General features: G+C 40.0%; 1 pseudogene; it reads right to left on the bottom strand.

Annotated features, from left to right (window-relative positions):
- Positions 1 to 1,743: 1,743 nt before the first annotated feature.
- On the bottom strand, positions 1,744 to 21,017 carry LOC145960852 (uncharacterized; annotated as a pseudogene).
- Between the last annotated feature and the right edge of the window lie 616 nt (positions 21,018 to 21,633).

The raw sequence follows: 21,633 nt of genomic DNA on the forward strand, positions 1-21,633 counted from the left end.
ACTGTCGAATTCATAGTCATTTAAGATGATTTTAAGCATTTCTCTAGCAAAACAAAATCCAAGTCGAGTCAGAAGTAGACTCAAGATAATCTTATCTGATTTTTAATAAAAGTACAAGATTTTTAATAAGTCCTAAAATTTGTTATTTTAAATTTAAGTGCAAGAAACTGTTTATTTTTATTAAAAGTAATGGAAATAGAAAATTTAAATATTGATTTAGAAGAAATTAATGAAATCGATTCCAGCGATGATGAAGGTTACGTACGAGCTCCGAAAAGATACATAAGAGACTGGATGAATCCGTTCGAATATTATTATAACCGAGAATTTAAAAGGCGTTTTAGGTTTAATAAAGAATCTGTTCTATATGGAATTCTACCTGAAATAGAAAATGAACTAAAATGTAAAAATAATCGTGGCTTTCCTATTCCTCCAGTGTATCAATTATTAATTTGCCTACGATTCTACGCAACAGGCAGTTTTCAGGTAAATATGTAGTTATTTATACATAATTATATATAAATAATAATATATATAATTATATGTATATAATAAAATATATAATAATTATATATAATAATAATAATAAAAATAATTAATATAATAATAATAATTTTTGTAACAAGTACTTGGAGATACAATAGTTGTTTTACAACCAACTGTTTCAAGAATAGTTTTTCGAGTATCCCTACTCTTAGCAAGACTATTAAATGAAATATATCTATAAAGATGCCTTCTTCGCAAAATACCATAAGAGAAAATCAGAGACTTTTTAAAGATATCGGACGTGGTGATAGAGGTATTGGTTTGCCTGGTATTGAAGGGGCAATTGATTGTACATATGTACGATTAGTTGGTACTAGGTTCCATAATGTTGGTGAGATTTATAGAAATCGAATAGGATACTTTTCATTAAATGTACAAGAGTAGTTAGGACTAGGCGGGTTCTAACTCAGGTCCTCTCAGGGGGGGTGAGGCGCGAGGGGGATCTCAGCGGCGCGGGGGAAGGACGTCACGCGGGACGGAGGGCATTTCGGTGGCGCGGGGAGCTGCGGGACGGAGTACGCTTGTTTCGGCGCGTGTTGGATGTTTTATCGCAAGTATAAGCAATATTATATTACATAACCGGTTGATAAACAATATAAACAGTATTACATATGCCGATGTCCGGTTTATAAACAATATAAACAGCTGCATTCCTTTGAAAGACAACGCATGCGAGAGAGAGGGAACGATAGCGCGAAGAGGACGCGTGCGAGAGAGACAATGATAATATCGCGAGCGAGAGAGACAATGATAATATCGCGAGACTTATAATTAGCGCGCGAGAGAGAACAATATTGTGAGAACAACGCGTGCGAGAGAGAACGATAGCACGTACGAAAGAGAGAACGATAATATCGCGAGAATAATGACGAGTGTGATAGAGACAACGATAAAGACTTATAACTAGCGCGAGAGAGATAGCGCAAGGGATGGGAGCGCAAGGGAAAGGTGTGTAAATAAATACATTTTTTTCAATTATAAATATAAAATATAAAATTTATTTAACTGTGTGTAAATACATTTTTGTGTCATAGCGCGTGCGAGAGAGATTACTATACTTATTCTATCTAAGCGCGAGAGAAAGAGATAGCGCGAAAGAACAATGACGCGTGCCGAAGATATCGCGAGACTTATGATTAACGCGCAAGAGAGAGAGCGCAAAGGATGGAAATATGTGCGAAGAAATTACGCCATGATTTAGTAAACTTAAAACTCTTTATTCTTGTTTTACATATTTTTTTATACTTACTATGTGGACTAAAAACTAAAGCTGCCAGCTCGCAATCGATGAGTTGATGCTTATTGAAAGCGTCACTCGCGCGTATTACATTTGATACTTCTTTCGGATTTATTACAGTGGACGCGATATTGGAGAATTGCGTAAACTTGACATCAACTGTTTCGATAATTTTATTCAATCGATCAAAAGTTACATCTATGCATTGATCGAGATCGAACATACGATGTAACGTCGATTCGATCATCATCATGCATACGTTTGAAGATTCGAGACTTATGAGTTTGACGTCGTTAATCGTACGAACTCTCACTGTTAGCGGTCCAACGCTTATGAAATTGTAGTCATCTTTAGAGTCGTTCCGAAGGAAATTTTGAATATTGCGACGTTACTCGTAGAGTCCCTCCCACGTTTCGAGAGATAATATCAGTTCCTTTCCCCGATGATCTCCTACGGCAATCTCCACGTAACTCGGTGGACCCACGTTGATACCAATTTCGAGGAATTTGAATTCCGTAGCTGTCAATGCGTATCGTCTACCTAGTATACGAACCGCACGACGCTCCAACGAAATGCTACAGAAAAATTAAAATTAAATAATACTAATAATAATACAATGTGTAAAAATAGAAAAATAGAAAAAAGTTAAACGAAACTTACTCGTCACATTTGTTCTGAAACTATGGAGTTTTATCATGACTCGGTACATAATTATTCATACGTCTTCCGATGCCGCCGCTGCTGCTGCTGCTTCTTTCGACGTAGTACATTTCTCTGAGGTTATGAAAAGTGAACCACGAGCGGTTAACGCGACACTGATCGTACAGAAATTAACCGAGTATACGTGACGCTCATCTTCCAAAAGTATAATGTGGTGGGGGATCAATGCTTCTAACGCACTGAAATTTAGGAGAAGGGGGAGGCGACGCTCGGACAAAATAATTCTTAGAAACGCAAGGAAGGATTAGGGTGGGGAAGTAAGAGATAAAACATATTAATGTTTACATATTTTATTTTTCTTGCAATTCTTTCTGGCGTTGCGACCACCAGTTAAATATTTTAAATACATTTTGTAATGCGCAATTCTTAACATGTTTTCCACATCGCATACTATCAAGCGACGCGGTAGCGTCGTGACGCCAAGTACATAAAAAACAGGATCCGAGCATTGAGAGTCACTGCTCTCGACGCGGCGCTACTAAGTAGCTTATCCGGAATTTCACATCATATAAACTTTCGATTAAGATATTTCAGAAACTAAGACCTTAAGAAAAAATCTAACGGCACTTTTATTACAGTTTGAATAAAATCGGTGCAGTCAATCCCGAGAAATGATGATCGTATATCAAAATTATAATATATTTCTGCGTAACTATATTTGTCTACGCAGGCAAATGTAATAAATGTCTATGTAACTACAATTATGGTCGTGCAGTCAAATATGTAAATTTCTACACACACACACACACACACACACACACACACATATATATAATTATAAATTACATAATTATATTCCACAAAATGATAAATGTCTATTCTCTTTATTAAGATTAATATATAATATGTCAAAATATATTATGTTTTAACAGATTAATGAAAAAAATTTTACAATATTTTTACCTTTTGATGAGTATTACAAAATTTTTCACAATCCACTTGATTGTTGTTAAGTGTCACACACACAAGTCTGTGTTTTTATTATATGATAAATGTACTTGGCGTTGCGACGCTACCGCGTCGCTTGATAATAACCTTTAATATGTCACTTCTCTTCCTTGTTCCGCATTATAGTTTTATTTATTTACTTATTTATTTATTATTTTTATTTTTATTTTTATCATTTTTATTTATTTATTATTAATCTGTGTTTAATAACCTGACTGCTTAACGTGTCACTTCTCTTCCTTGTTACACTATTCCGCACTATACATTAATAATTTCACACAACATATAACTTGTCTCTTGTTAAAGCCTTTTACATACCGTATAACCGTATACGCACGATGTGAACGCCGCTTGAAGGACAAACTCGCTTTGCTTGTGTGCGTGCGAGCATACGTACGTGAGACTGAAGAAAATCCGGGATAACGTAAAATGTCATAATTTTGATATACGATCATCATTTCTCGGGATTGACTGCACCGATTTTATTCAAACTGTAATAAAAGTGCCGTTAGATTTTTTCTTAAGGTCTTAGTTTCTGAAATATCTTAATCGAAAGTTTATATGATGTGAAATTCCGGATAAGCTACTTAGTAGCGCCGCGTCGAGAGCAGTGACTCTCAATGCTCGGATCCTGTTTTTTATGTACTTGGCGTCACGACGCTATCGCGTCGCTTGATAGTATGCGATGTGGAAAACATGTTAAGAATTGCGCATTACAAAATGTATTTAAAATATTTAACTGGTGGTCGCAACGCCAGAAAGAATTGCAAGAAAAATAAAATATGTAAACATTAATATGTTTTATCTCTTACTTCCCCACCCTAATCCTTCCTTGCGTTTCTAAGAATTTTTTTGTCCGAGCGTCACCTCCCCCTTCTCCTAAATTTCAGTGCGTTAGAAGCATTGATCCCCCACCACATTATACTTTTGGAAAATGAGCGTCACGTATACTCGGTTAATTTCTGTACGATCAGTGTCGCGTTAACCGCTCGTGGTTCACTTTTCATAACCTCAGAGAAATGTACTACGTCGAAAGAAGCAGCGGCGGCATCGGAAGATGTATGAATAATTATGTACCGAGTCGTGATAAAACTCCATCGTTTCAGAACAAATGTGACGAGTAAGTTTCGTTTAACTTTTTTCTATTTTTCTATTTTTACACATTGTATTATTATTAGTATTATTTAATTTTAATTTTTCTGTAGCATTTCGTTGGAGCGTCGTGCGGTTCGTATACTAGGTAGACGATACGCATTGACAGCTACGGAATTCAAATTCCTCGAAATTGGTATCAACGTGGATCCATCGAGTTACGTGGAGATTGCCGTAGGAGATCATCAGGGAAAGGAACTGATATTATCTCTCGAAACGTGGGAGGAACTCTACGAGCAACGTCGCAATATTCAAAATTTCCTTCGGAACGACTCTAAAGATGACTACAATTTCATAAGCGTTGGACCGCAGTAGTGAGTCTAGGCCGGTTCTAACGCAGGGGCTCCGAGGGGGGGTGAGGGGTGAGGGGGAACCGGCGGGGGGGTGACGTCACGTGCGGGGGATGATGACGTCACGTGCGGGGGGTGATGACGTCACGTGCGGGGGTGACGTCACGTGCGGGGGTGACGTCACGTGCGGAGGAGGGGGAATCCGCGGCGCGAGCGATGGACGAGGGCGTCCGCGCGGGGAAGGGGTATCCGCAGTGTGAGCGATGGACGAGGGGGTCCGCGCGGGGAAGGGGGATCCGCGGCGTGAGCGATGGACGAGGGGGTCCGCGCGGGTAGGGGGATCCGCGGAAAGAAGACGGTGCGAAGGTGTGAGAAGGATAGCGCTACGTGTGGGTAAAGGATAGCGCTAAGTGTGTGAAGAGAATAGTGCGACAAGGATGGCATCAACGTGGGACAAGGATAACACATTGTAAGATGCTGCATAGGTGGGAGAAGGACGATGCAAAGGTAAGTGAGTGAGTGATAGCGACGAGCATATGAAAGAGAGAGAACGATAATATCGCGAGACAACGTGTACGAAAGAGAACGATATTGCAAGAGCAACGTGTGCGAGAGAGAACGATAGCGCGAAAAGAACGCATACGAAAGAGAACTATAATATCGCGAGACTTAGAACGATAATAGCGCGAGAACAACGCGTGCGAGAGAGAACGATAATAGCGCGAGAACAACGCGTGCGAGAGAGAACGAAGATATCGCGAGACTTACAATTAACGCGCGAGAAACGAAGATATCGCTATACTTACAACTAGCGCAAGAGAGACACAAAGGATGGGAGCGCAAAAAGAGGCGCGTAAATAAATACATTTCTTTTTTTTTAAATTAAAATATAAAATTTATTATAATGTGTAAATACATTTGTGTGTGTGTGTGTGTGTGTATGCGTGTGCATGTACTTAATATATAATAATAATAATATAATAATAATAAAATAAAAAAGATATATAAAAAAGATATATAAGGGGGGGGTGATGCGCCGGGCTAAGGGGGAGGCCGCTCCTGGAACAGAAAAAGAGACATTTCATTAGTTTTTAATAATTTATTGTAAGATATTTTTCATGTAATATAAATTGAAAGTTACTTACAATTTATGTTTCTTGAAAGAAGAGGTCGTTACGCGTCGCCGAATTCTCGCTCTGAGTAGGTAGCATATAATAATGTTCCAGCAACTCCTCTCGTTGCTCTTCTATACTAGGAGGTTCAGACGGTAAAAAATGTATTTTCCATATTTCCATACGGTCAGTATTATATACTATGACGGACATATTATCAACATCATATCCTTGCTTCTTGAGGGTACGGAACGTATGACAGTATTCCTGGTAACAATCCTTACAGTCTAGGACAGGTCTTATCACCGTTACCTCCGTACCGCAGTGACAGCACCTAAACGGTGTAAACAGTCCCTCGAAGAACCCGTGGAAATAATTATGCTGTAATGCATAATTTCGATAAAATCCATACCGACAATCCTTGCAGTAGTGTCGGTTTCGACGTAGGTAGGACTCGGTCCAGAAACATTTTGTAATATGTATTCTCGGGAGATCGGAGTGAAAGCGAGGATCGGACCTCGGTTTGTATGGTTTAGGAATACACATAATTTTGTCTCTTCTTTTCCTAATTATTGTAAATAAATGTACTGTCAATATATAATTCTTTCATAAAATATATGGAATAGAGTAAAAGAAAGTGTAATAAACTCACAGCTCACTTTTCTTCCTCGCACACTCCCCACAACTTTGTGACAAGCACAGAACAACGAAAGAAATAATATTCTAATGTCGCAGACTCCTCTTCATTATACAGGGTTTGTCAAAAGTGTGGAAACCCCTAAATATCTCACAAACGATGCATTTTAGAAAAAAATGTTTCAGGCAAAAGTTGTTTGATTTCAAAGGGGCCATAAGGCGGTATCATTGGTTTGACCTTGAAGAGTCATTTGAAGGTCACGTGAAGGTCACTTCAATTTTTTTAAATGGAACACCCTATATATTTTTGCACACTCTTGTAGCTTATCTCGAGAGCTTTCCAAAACACTATAATTAAGTACCTTTTCGTTAAGTACTTTTTGAGTTATGAGGCTTGAAATAATTTCTTAATTTTACATAAACCGTAAAATATCTTGTAAAATATTCATTTTTCGATTATCTTACCTTAATACTTTTACGTACAAAATAATGAGAGGAATCAATTGGTGTAAAGAAAACACATAGTTGTTTTGAAGAAAAAATATGTAATTTGCAATTAACAATTCCATTGAGATATTTAGGGGTTTCCACACTTTTGACAAACCCTGTATATCTTTTAATATCTTTTGTCTCATTCCAACTAGAGCATCACGTCTCATCTACCTCAGCATTTCTCTACATCTTTAGCGGAGCGTGTTGAGAAAAGTATAACTATTCTTATTCATATGGAAGGAAAGAATTAAAATCACAGATGGAATAAAAATAATTATTTATTGCAAGCATCGTAAAAAATATCATTTACAGCGCATGTTAATAATTCGCAATCGATTAATGATTCGCTGTTAAAGACATCACTCTCGCGTATCGTTTTTACAGCATCGCATACAGTAGTAATATTGTTACGTCGTAAAACAGTTTCAAATTGTTTAAATTTTTCATTCACGAGATACGTATTCTCGCATAACCAATTATGCATATGATCGATGCAATTTTAAAAATTAAATAAATGTAATAATGTTTGTGGTTTCATGTACAAAGAATTGTCACATAATGCAAGTTTTACAATTTTCGATTGATACATTTCGATCAATAAATCTCCAATCCTTAATGGGAGAGCAGTCGATTGTAGAAATTGTTCAATGTCTGCTTGCTTCTGCATCAACAAATTCCACGTTGAAAAAGGTAACACTATTTGATTGCCTCGATTATCGCCGAGAATCAGTTCCACGTACGATACAGCTCCAACGCTTATTCCAATGTCCAAATACTTGTACGACGTTGGGGTTAGAGCGTATCTTCTTCCAAATATGCGAGTCGCACGATGAGACTGAATGCTATAAAAATATAAATAATTAGATCAATATTTAAAAAAATTAATAAATAAAATTTTTAAACGATCGAAACTTACGTGTCACATTTTTGCTTCTTACACGGTGGAGTTTCACCGTTTCGAATCGGAACGTAAAAATTCATGTTGATTTCTTCAGTGAACCTTTCACACGCGTGATTGATGTAATACTGATCGTATTAGAATTAATATCAATTCAAATAGTATCGCAAATTGCAATGTAGAGGGGATTATTGCTGACACGACATTTTAATTTCCTCTAAAATTTTGTCGCGCCGATGTACGGCTGCGATGACATCATCCCCAGAACAAAGAATTAGTTGAATTCGCTAAAATCGAGCGCCAATGTACGGCTGTTCCTGATGCAATCACGTCAGATTTTTCAAATGTACATGACAAAACGTGAAATTTTCAAGGTTAAATTGCACATCGGAACAAAGATTTAGCTGAATGCGCTAAAATCGAGCGCCGATGTACGGCTGCTCCTGATGCAATCACGTTAGATTTTTCAAATGTACGTGACAAAACGCAAAATTTTCAAGGTTAAATTGCACATCGGAACAAAGATTTAGCTGAATGCGCTAAAATCGAGCGCCGATGTACGGCTGCTCCTGATGCAATCACGTTAGATTTTTCAAATGTACGTGACAAAACGCAAAATTTTCAAGGTTAAATTGCACATCGGAACAAAGATTTAGCTGAATGTGCTAAAATCGAGCGCCGATGTACGGCTGCTCCTGATGCAACCACGTTAGATTTTTCAAATGTACGTGACAAAACGCAAAATTTTCAAGGTTAAATTGCACACGCTATTCCGGGGAATTTTAAGATGAAATCATTTTAGAAAGTTCGATGATATGCAGGAGACAGTATATAAATCATGATAAAGAGGCACACCCTGCCAGTATTTTCGCTAAAGTACATCCGGAACTATCATTGGGAAGCGCTTTTCGCAAGTCTGATACAATATGGAGGAACAAAATTTGCGAGAGCAATCCACATTGATTGATTCGCTGGAAGACTACATTGTGTGGGAGCAACGATGCGACCAATACATCGAGTCGTTGGAAGAGCAAAGTCGCATCAAGCGACCGCGATTATCGATCGGAAATCGACAATCGCTGATTGCTCGGATCGTGCGCCTCGAAGGGTTGAAAAATTCGGTACGTTTCATACACGCGGGTGCCGGATGTAGCGCGCGTCAAAATGGACTTGTGTGGCGTGAGATTGATACGGCGTTCGAGAGTCGCGTATCGACTGGTGCGGTGATAAATTATAATCACATCGAACCTCGCCAATTTCTTGATGACGCCAAAGACATTGTGATAGAACATGTGTAGGACGTTATGAAAAAACATTATAATGTGAAAGTGAACACAATATTTAACGGCGAATTCGTGGCTGGGGATAAACGCGCCAACAAAAGTATCAATACGAGAAACTATGAACTCTTTCGCACATCTGATTTACGCGAGTGGTACGAACGGCGCGTTATCGAACCCACCCTAGCGTCTCTGGAAGAGTTTCAGGAATGCGACAGCGGGTGGGCTTTGTCGCGAATACTAAATTTAACTGTAAATATAAATAAGTATAATCCTATGCGTGCGGGATGTCACATCAAATTACCGCGGGAGATTATGTTGAAAAGAGCGGTGATTAACGTACAATCAAAGGACAATGCATGTTTCGCGTGGGCAGTGGTCGCCGCACTATACCCCGCTGAAAGAGACACGAATCGGGTATCATCGTACCTACATTACACGACAGTGCTGAATCTCCAGAACATAGAGTTTCCAGTGACTGTAAACCAAATAAAAAATTTTGAACATGTTAATAACATTTCGATCAACGTCTACAGCATCGAAGACAAGAACAGCATTGTCCCGATGCGTCTTTCGCAGCAGAAGCGGGATAAGCATATCAACTTGCTGTACATTGAAGACGACAACAGCGTCGGACATTTCGCTTGGATTAAGAATTTATCCCGGCTCGTGAGCTCACAATTGAGCAAAAAGGACCACAAGAAATATATCTGCGACCGATAAGTTTAATTTAAATAATTATAAGTTATGTAGCAAATTGTATATAAATCTTTAAAAAATTTTTCTTTTACAGATGCTTACATTACTTTGGTTCGGACACCAAGTTGCAGTCGCATACGATCGACTGCGGAAAGATGAACGATTGCGCTGTCCGATTGCCGAGCGATAAGGACAAGTGGTTATCGTTCAATAACTTTAATCGGAAGGAGCGGCTTCCATTTGTGGTCTACGCCGACCTGGAATGCGTTCTGGCCAAGACGGAGGAAGAACAGCGAAATTTGCGTCAACATCACCAAGTATTTAGTATAGCTTATTATGTACATTGTTCGTACGACGAATCGTTATCGGCGTACCATTCGCGTCGTAGCACCGATTGTATAGCATGGTTCGCCGAAGACCTCAAAAATTTAGCGTTACATGTAAAAAATATTTTAAAAACAAATGTCCCTATGGTAAATTTAACACCCGAGGAGTGGGAGAAATTCCATAGCGCCACTCAATGTCATATATGCGAAAAACCGTTCGTGCAAGACGATACACGCGTTCGCGATCATTGCCATCTGACCGGGCGGTACAGAGGCCCAGCACATTCAAATTGCAATTTAAATTATAAAGAATCTTTTTGTATTCCCATAGTTTTTCATAATTTATCAGGTTACGATTCGCACTTTATTATCGAGGAAATAGCCACATCATTCGAAGGGAAAATCGAGTTACTTCCGATAACAAAAGAGAAATATATTTCATTCACAAAAGATGTTTGTATAGATGAAGAATCAAAAAATCATGTAAAATTACGTTTTATTGATTCATTCAAATTTCTCGCATCGAGTCTCGACAAATTGGCATCGTTTTTGGACAAAGACAAACTCAAAATTTTAAAATTAAAATATCAAAATTTATCAACAGAAAATTTCAATTTGTTAACACGGAAAGGTGTATTTCCGTATGAATACATCGATTCCGTTGACAAGTTGCAAGATACGTGTTTACCACCGCGCGAATCGTTTTACAGTTCCTTGACCGGTGAAACTGTATCCGAGAGCGATTACGCGCACGCCGAGAACATCTGGACGCGATTCTCCATTCGGACGCTAGGCGAATATAGCGACTTGTACCTTAAAATTGATGTCTTGTTATTAGCCGATATTTTCGAAAACTTTCGAGATAAATGTATCGAAAGTTACGGACTCGACCCCGCGTATTACTATACTCTCCCCGGATACACGTGGGATGCCATGTTGAAGCATACGAAAATTACGTTCGAGTTGCTTACTGACATCGACATGGTTATGTTCATCGAACGTGGTATACGCGGCGGTCTGAGTCAATGCTCGGGTAGATACGCTCGCGCTAATAACAAGTACATGGAGTCGTACGATCCATCGAAACCATCATCGTACTTGATGTACTTTGATGTAAATAATTTGTATGGATGGGCAATGTGTCAACCGTTGCCCTATGCCGATTTTCAATGGGTCGACGATGTAACCAATTTTGACGTATCATCCATCGCGCTAGATTCGCCTACAGGCTATATCCTCGAAGTGGACCTCGAGTATCCGCAACATCTTCACGATGTGCACACTGACCTACCGTTTTGCCCGACACGCGACAAACCACCTGGCAAGCGGGAATTCAAACTGCTTGCAACGCTATACGATAAGAAGCGTTACGTGATACACTACCGCAACCTGCAGCAGTGTACGTGTCACGGTCTTCGCGTTACAAAAATACATCGAATTTTACAGTTTTCTCAATCTCCATGGCTTCGAAATTACATAGAACTAAATACACATTTCAGAACATTGGCTAAATGATTTCGAAAAAAATTTATATAAATTAATGAACAATGCGGTGTTTGGTAAAACGATGGAAAATGTGCGCAATCGTGTTGATGTTAAATTAACAAGGTGGGATGGTCGGTACGGCGCAGAGGCAATGATCGCGAAATCAAATTTCCACAGCAGAAGCGTTTTTTCAGAAAACTTAATCGCTGTGGAATTGCGCAAACTCGAGGTGAAATTCTACAAACCGATTTACGTGGGTATGTGTATACTTGACATATCCAAGACATGTTTGTACGAGTTTCATCACGAGTATATGACGCCAATGTATCGCGACAAATGCCGGGTAATGTACACCGATACAGATAGTCTCATATATCACATTGAGTGCGCGGATGTGTATGAGAATATGAAGTGTGATATCATCAGATTCGACACGAGTGATTATGCGGTGGATAATGTGTACGGTATACCGCTTGTAAATAAAAAGGTACCGGGTCTAATGAAGGACGAAAACAACGGTGCCATAATGACTGAATTCGTCGGGCTCAGAGCAAAGATGTACGCGTTACGAGTGAATGGGAAAAAGGACACGAAGAAAGTTAAAGGTGTCAAGAGTAACGTTGTCGCGAGAACGATAACGTTTGACGATTACACGCGGTGTTTAAACGAAGAAATTGAAATGACGCGTCAGCAGTCGTGTATACGATCTAAATTACATCAAATATACACGATCAGCGAGACGAAAATTGCTCTGAGTCCGTACGATGACAAGCGGTATATCGTATCCGAAATCACCGTTACCGTGGGGACATTATAGAATACCATTGTAAATAAATGTATATTTTGTTTATTATTAATTGTATATTTTGCACATAACCATGTATATATTTTATATATTTTATACATTTTATATATTTTTATATTTTTTATACACATATTTTATATATTTTAATAAATATTTATAATACATTATTTTTATGTATCCAAGAGTTGTGTGATTTATCCATTCCCAACCATTTTACGTATACGTCATCACCCTTTTCCCGCAAAATTTTTTCCACGAGATATACGTCGGGATTAGCGACGCGTTGTAGTTCGTATTCGTAGAATCCTCCAGCGACGGGATCTCCACGCGAATCTTCGAGTATGAATGTCGCGGGATTAGTTTTCTGTACCTCGACAATCTTAAAAACTTCGGTCGTCCAATTAGGTGTGAAACCTTTTTCAAAGATGGTCTTGTATTTGCTCACGCGTACAGAATCGCCTACTTTAAATTTTGTCGGAGCCGCAATTTTTACGTTGCTATACACCGTATTTAAAAGTTTTTCGGCGATCGCTGGAGTGACGTCGGCAGGTCTCATACCGATGGTGCGATGTTTTCGCGTATTGTACTCTGCAACGAGTCGAGATAGCTCGTCAATCCATTTGTAATTTCCATTAACGTAAACACTTTCCACATATTGTTTTTCAAAGTACGATTGAACCGTTCCACGACCGAGGCTTTCATAACGGAATACGTCGAGTAATGATTAATGTTGTGTTTCTTCATGAGTTTCTGTACACTCGCGTTGTAAAATTCTTTTCCTCTGTCGGTTTGAAAATTTTTCGGACACCTTTTATCGTCTCCAATAATCTTTGCGATCGTTTCGGACATTTCGTTTCCGCTCTTACTCTTGAGCGGTACGGCCCACGCATACTTGCTCAACACATCAATAACTGTGAGTATTTATGACCCTTGTTGAGTCGAGAATACGAACGCATGTCGACCACGTCCGCCTGCCACAGATCGTCGTATCCGCGTACAATGACGCGTCTTCGTGGAAAATTTTTTCTCGCCGGAGCATGTAATTCCTCGACTAGTTGTCGCTTTTCGGAGGTGTTTTTCTTCTCTCGCACGTTTGATCGAGGCATAATTAATATTGCGATATTAGTATGTCTCGTTTACTGTGCCGAGTCAGATGTTGCATATCTCAGCACATTCTTTATCTCGTCCATCATTATTCGTAGCGCCTGCACGTTTGTTTCGAGCGCGATAATTTTTTGCTCAATTTCTCCCTGTCGATCTCTCAAAAGTTTATCCACGTATCGTTTGTTGACGGCGTCAGTATCAGCTTCCGGTTGCGCTACGCGTTGAATCTTGCGCGACCTTGCGTCAAAGCCGGTAGTAGTCTGGCAGAGAGCGTTATCGCGAACGTAGTTTCTCAATAATCCATTCCATTGATAGTACAAATTATTCGACGTTCCGAGCGATAATCCAAATTTATTAATCGACATTTCGGTACCGAGAACTTTGACCGAATGACACGTATCGTTGACGCATAGTTTAATTTATAATAATGTCGGCCTCGCGAAGTTCTTCGATAATTGACAAGATTTCATTGTCGTGAGCATTGTTGCCGGCTCGACGCGAGGCGTCCAGCAATCGCAAACGATCTACCAATTCGTTGGGATCGTTCCAATGCACGTAATCGATCATGTTGTCGCTTAGCGTCATGGTGCACGGTGCGTCTATACCTCTTCCCACTTTTCTATCGGGGAATAATGGTGCAATTATATATTTGTACTTGTATCCTTTGTTACTTTTAATAGGATTATTAACTTTGTTGTCACGTTTATGCGCATTTGTTGCTTTTAATATACTTTGATATTTATACAAATCGTCTTGAGTGTATTTTTTATGATTGGGAAATTTTCTAAAAATCAAATCGTAGATACCTTCGGTTCCCGTATATTTTATTCCATCGATAATCATCATATATATTATTCCATATATATTATCTTCCATGTCCACATCAAAACGTTTATCACCGAGCATCATTCCTTCGCTGGTAAATTTAACACCGTAGACGTAATCCATACTCTTATTTTTATCAACACTCATGATAGCTCCTATATATTTTTACGCTAGTGGACCAAAATGATCTCGGAACGTTTTCTGACCTTCGGACGTTTCTAATTCGTGTCGGACCGATGTTACAAACGAATCGGGCGTGGTCTCGTAAATTTCTTCGACGGACGGGGATGGCATTGTTTGACGCGGTTGTACTTTTATCGGAGTAGAAACAGTAGCCATATTAGAAAATTGTTTCCTTCGTTTTGATCGATTCGGTGTCGAATATATCGGCGAATCGTTTATCGGCATATTTATCCGTGCTCGCTTTATTCCTTGCTTTGACTCTTTTATTTTTTCCTCGTGCTTCTCTCCAAACGTCAAACTCAATGGTTCGATTTTCGGCGCATCAGATTCCACAGTATTTTCGACAAGCTGTTTTAAAGGTTCGGTAATTGGCTTAAATTGTCTTTCCAATGCAACGTCTTCCTCCATTTTACCAGTTTTCAAAGCGCGATATTTTTTGCGAATTGATTCGCTCATTTTTGCAATCTCTCTCGCAATCTTTTCACGATCGCCGTTCATGATGCTCGATCGATGTGTCGATGACGACTGATCGCTTTACGGTATCGCGAAATCATTAAATCCTCTTCTATATCGTCCATTGATCAACGTGCTGTCTTTATCAATGACTACGAAGCCATATTTGCGTTGCCAACATTTCTGACACAATGCGCGGAAATCGTCGTAAGACATGTCGGTATTTACATGATCGTTGTACACATGTTTCAAATTTATGCCGTCTTGTTTAAATAAAATCAAAAGATTCGCATTGTCGCGTATAAGATGCTTAGGTATCTTGGCGTACGTTTGACAAAGATAGAAACAGTCGACGCTCGAGTGTCGACCCATTGCAAAGTACTCTCTTATCGTATCTTGCTTGTCACATGCCACGTCATCAAAGATAAAGATAGAATTCGGAAGCGCTTCGCTCGGTGGAATGACATCGCTGTTATTAGAGAATGTGAAATAACCAATTTCGTCTATAGGTGCTAATAAATTTTCCAAGTATCTATATTTCGGTTGTTGAAGCGATTTCGAGTATACGTATGCGTTCTCGAAACGTACACCGTACGGACTTTCTATCAAACTAATCAACACGTTTGTCTTACCGCAGTTTGAAGGGCCGCAAACGATACCGCGTATAGTAGTCGGTAACATGTTTTCATGCTTGCGTACTTTTTTCTCCGATATTAGTCTATCGCCGAAATTTGATACTTTGATTATCCGCGCTTGTCGCACGAACCGCATGTTTTCTCTTTCGAATCAATTTTGCGAATGATCACGAAGGGGGAGACCTATTTATAGAGGTGTCTCAACTCGAAACCGTTCAGTATCAAAATGTTTCTCCTTCTGTCGGATGAAAGAGACATTTTCCGGCTTACCGCCGAACAACTGCAGTATATCCCAAAGATTGTTTTACTGCAAAATTTTGGTGATTACGTGGAACGATTGTGGGACAAGCTTCCAGAATATATAAAGGCTGATTCGGAGGTTCGACAATATCGTTCGTGCATGCGACATTACAATCAGCCGTGGCAGCGAACGCACATCGACGGTCCGCCACCGTTAATAAAAGATTGCTACGAATGTCAGCGAGAATCGTAAGAGGTAGCGGTCTCTTAAATCGTGCGATAAACGCGCTTCCCATCGAATTACATATTCCCGGTTATCAATTTTGCGGCCCGGGAACTCGATTAGAGAAACGATTGGCTAGAGGCGATCGAGGCATCAATCCATTGGACGCCGCTTGTCGCGAGCACGACATTGCTTACTCGCGAAGCAACGACCTCGGTCAACGACACGTCGCGGATCGCATACTAGCTGCAAGAGCGCGAGAACGCATTACCTCGAGGGATTCGACTCTTGGCGAAAGAGCAGCCGCTACGACTGTTTGGGCGGCAATGAAGGCAAAGACAAAACTCGGCATGGGGATGAAAAAGCCATCGACGACAAAGAGGAGGAAAAAACGAATACTTCCAGTAGCGAAACGCGGTGGTATTTTACCACTTTTACCGTTGTTGGAAGTTGTCGGTTCTTTGGCCGGCGGTGCGGCGGGAATCGCAAAGGCGGTAAACGATAGCAAGGCGGCGCAACGTCAGCTGGAAGAGTTGCAGCGTCACAATCGCGCTATGGAAGGTCGCGGACTTTATCTCGTTCCGTACAAGCGTGGACAGGGATTCTCAACAAAGTCTAAGAGAAAAAAAAAAAACGTCGAAAAAACATTAAAAATGCCTACGGGTGCGACAACTAACGTGCAATTGGAACAATTGGCAAAACGTATGCACATATCTTTCTTTAGAGGTGTTTTCATGCGTAATAATTTACCGATAAGCGGTGTACAACGAAACGAGAGCGGTATTGTCAATTTGGATGACGTTGATGGTCCCGGTACTCATTGGGTAGCGTACGCAAAGAGGGGAGATCGTGTCGTATATTTCGACAGTTTTGGAAATCTTCGACCACCCAAGGAACTTGTGCGATATTTCGGACGAGTGAAAATTGAATACAATTACGCATCTTATCAAAGTTACAATCAGAGCATCTGTGGACAGTTGTGTTTAAAATTTCTTCAAACAGTCGACGATCAATTTAAAGCCTGACAATCCATCGTCACGACTCAGTATTCGTTCGACATGTCACTGACACTTACGTTGACTGGCAGAAGCAGCGTTCTCGCTGTAAGCTATTTTCCCGCTATAGATTTGACCGATGCCGATTACGAGCTCGGATTAACTGATTTTGAAACTTATCATACGATTCCGAACGTAAATTTTTCAAATAATAAATTTTATTTTGGCAACGACGACAAGGAAATTACGATTCCCGAAGGATCGTACGAATTGCATGCTATAAATGACTATCTCAAACGCGCAATTTTGCAAGATGAACACCTTTCCAGAGATGTTGAAAACGATTATGATGAGGAATATCCAATAGCGCTCCGCGCCAATCATAGCACGCTAAAGAGCGAAATCAAATGCGCCTACAGAATAAACTTTATCAATCCCGACAATGTAGGATCCTTGCTTGGATTCTCATCGAATCGTATATTGCAACCTCGCGAGTGGTACGAATCGGACGAACCGGTTAATATTATAAACGTAAATATTATTCGTATAGAATGTAACGTGACTACTGGTGCGTACAGCAATGGCATGCGCGTACACACGATACATGAATTTTGACCGAGCGTACCGCCAGGATATAAGATATCGGAAACGCCGGCACAGATCATTTATCTGCCGATCATCGTACGGAGCATTACGGATTTAACGATACGTATTGTGGATCAAAGAGGTCGATTGCTCGATTTTCGAGGAGAGGAAATTACCGTAAGATTGCATATACGGCGGCGACAAACATAGTATGCTCGTGCTGAACGAAACGGAGCACGCGAGAGACAATACTTTTACGAGGGACAATACTATTGCGGTATCGGGTGACAATAATAAGATAGCCGTTAAGAAGAAGCTGAGCGCGTTGAATCGTGAATTTTTAAAATCATTGGGATTCATCGTACGAAAAGAATGATTGATATTTTGAATATCGGAGGTGAGCCAGTCTTTGACGCTCGCATCGTCAAGATTGAGACTCATACATACAATCCGTACGCCAATACGACGCTTGGATACAGCGACGAGATACGAATACCTATACAACATCAGGATTACGTACACGTACAGGTACACGTTACCGTGCGAAAGCTTTCTTTCATCAAGGGAAGGTTTAATATGCGTAAAGCGAATGACGAAATGAAGGTTGTATTGGGAAACAATTGCGTCGCATTCATGTTTGATGAGCTTCGATACGAACTCGACGGAGTAGAGATTGATCGCAACAGAAATGTTGGAATAACTTCGACGCTCAAAAATTATGTCTCTCTAACGCACCAGAAAAGTATAAACTTGAAGAACGCTGCGTGGGATTTGACGTACAATGGTGACAAAAATTATTTCAACTATTGCGTACCGCTCAACATGTTGCTGGGATTTTGCGAAGATTATAAACGCGTTGTGATTAACGCTCGTCACGAATTGATTTTGATACGTTCGCGCAACGATAATAATTGTCTATTCGGACATCCATCGTCGGAAGCTGAGATTGAATTACTCAAGATACAGTGGCGTATGCCTCATGTAATATTGAACGAGATTAATAAATTGTCGATGTTGCGAATGTTGGAAAGCGGACGATACTTGAACATGAGTTTCCGATCTTGGGATCTATATGAATTTCCTCTGCTACATAGCACGACTAAGCATTCGTGGACCGTGAAAGCCGCCTCCCAGCTAGAGAAACCACGATACGTGATCTTTGCACTGCAAACTGGTAAAAAGAATTCAGTGTCACAAGATGTTACATTATTCGATAACTGCAAATTGACCAACGTTAAACTCTATTTAAACTCGGAATTTTATCCCTATGACGATTTAAATTTAGATTTTGAAAAAAATAGATTCGCCGTCCTATTCGACATGTACTCTCGTTTTCGCAAATCTTATTATGGATGCGATAACAGCACCACGCTATTAACTATTTCAAAGTTTCTACATTGCGGTCCTCTCGCGGTCATTGATTGCTCGCGACAAAACGAGTCTGTCAAAACTGCTACTGTGGACGTGAGAATAGAGTTTGAATGCAGGGAAAATATACCGGCGAATACTACTGCCTATTGTCTCATCTTGCACGATCGGGTTGTCGAATATAATCCATTGACCAATGTAGTCCGCAAAATTACATAAGTCAGCAAATATCCCCTCCATTGCATATGAAAAAATATAAAAGATTGAGATGTTTGACGATCGACATCAGTCTGCGATCGGATCTTGTCATCATGGCTGTGCCAACGTTTGTGGATCTACAAGGATTTATCGTTGGGAAAAATTTTATCGTGAAGGAAGCTGCTGTTCTGAGAAAGGGATCCGTACTTTCTCATTACATTTTTACATGTCCCGAACCATGACACATGCTCACAAAGTCTGAGAGATGTCAGATTTTATGGCTGATGAAAAACCACCATGGATTATCGTGGAATGATGGACACGTTTCATATTGGAAATCGAAACGTTTAATTACGACGGCGATGATGGGTGCAACGGGGGAGGATGATGATGCGTCACCTCTCGTGTACGTTAAAGGACATGAAAAACGGCAATTAGCTGATATACTGGACAATGATGCGAGAAACGATGTGATTATCGAAACTTTGGATGCAGACTATGAGGATGTAGCTTCTTTAAATAAGTTAGATATTAAGAATACTGTACGTTGTGAAAATCATGTAAAAAATTGCGCTTTACAAAATGTATTTAAGATTTATAATTGGTGGTTGAAACATCATGATAATGATTCATCGAATCCATATTTATAATAAATTGATGATGCAATATACTTTTATCGTCTTTCTTATTCTCTCCTTTCTTTCCTCATCTCTATCTATGTACGTGTGCAGTATCGTGTTTCCGTACGTGACACAGTTGCTGCAGATATTGTATTTCGATACTACATTGTGGTACATGATAAAACATTTAAATATTTGATAATTGAATATAGTTTTACGTTCGATGACCGTTCGATGAGCGTTCGACAACCGTTCATTTCCGTTCAACGAGCGTTCAATTGTCGTTCGATGACCGTTCAATTGCCGTTCGACGAGCGTTCGTTTCCGTTCGATGACCGTTCGACGGTCGTTCATTTCCGTTCGATGACCGTTTGACGGACGTTCGATAGCCGTTCGACAGTCGTTCATTTCCGTTCGATGACCGTTCGACGAGCGTTCGTTTGCGTTCGACAGTCGTTCGTTTCCGTTCGATGACCGTTCGATAGCCGTTCAATTGCCGTTCGACGGGCGTTCGTTTCCGTTCGACGGTCGTTCAATTACCGTTCGATGACCATTTGACGGATGTTCGTTTCCGTTCATTTCCGTTCGATAACCGTTCGACGGGTGTTCGTTTCCGTTCGACGAGCGTTCGTTTCCGTTCGATGACCGTTCGATGGTCGTTCGATCAGGGTTGACGCATTATATTATAGCGTTATATTATATCATGCTAAGTTGCATGGGAACATGCATACTTTTGTCTTACGACGCGTTTTTGGTAAAGCGATAATGATATGTCCCTATTCTAAAGTTTCGTACCGAGACGACTGTCTCCTCACAAAGTCGCGATATGATAATATTAATATTATATTATATACCACGCTGAGTTTCATGGGACCGTACTTTTGTCTTACGACGCGTTTATGATATGGTGATAATGCCACATCTCTACTATAAAACCTCGTGCCAAGACCTCGTTCTCTCATCAGAAAGTTCTGAATCGTGCGCGAGGTATATTAAGTAAAAGAAGTCAAATAAAAAAATGGATCGTACAAACATTTACCCAGATTGGAAAAAGAAATTTTTTGACCAATTATGCATCGTGCTCCTAAAGCTGATGTTCCTATGGAATGTAAGTATCGTTTTTGTAAATATTTTGTGAAAAATTGATAAAAATGTGTTTATAATAATTTTTTTTGTCTTGTAGTTCCAGGATGAAGTCCGGATACCAGGCTTCATAAATATTGAGCACCGTCAGTGGGTGCGGGTGGTGCGCCGAGCGAGGAGAAGCCATTTCGCTTATATGTGGGGCGACACCCCGGAGAATCGCCAGGTCGAAGATATTTTCGACCTGCGGCGGCTCTTCGGGGAAGAGCCCTATGAAGAAATAGAGGAAGAGTGGATACAAGAAGATTGGGTAATAGAAGAAGAGGAGCAGGAGGAGGAAGAGGAGGAAGAGCAGGAAGAGGAGGATGGGAAAAGAGAAGAGGAGGAGAATGATGAGCAGGAAGAAGAAAGAGAACAGGAGGAGCAGGAAGAAGAGGAACAAGAATGGATCGATAGATGTGTTTTTTTATAAATTTTATCGTAATATATTTCTAT

Source organism: Camponotus vicinus, unplaced genomic scaffold (assembly GCF_025532165.1).
Source record: "Camponotus vicinus isolate PSW18456_S1 unplaced genomic scaffold, iyCamVici1.0 SCAF_10, whole genome shotgun sequence".
Lineage (NCBI taxonomy): Eukaryota > Metazoa > Arthropoda > Insecta > Hymenoptera > Formicidae > Camponotus > Camponotus vicinus.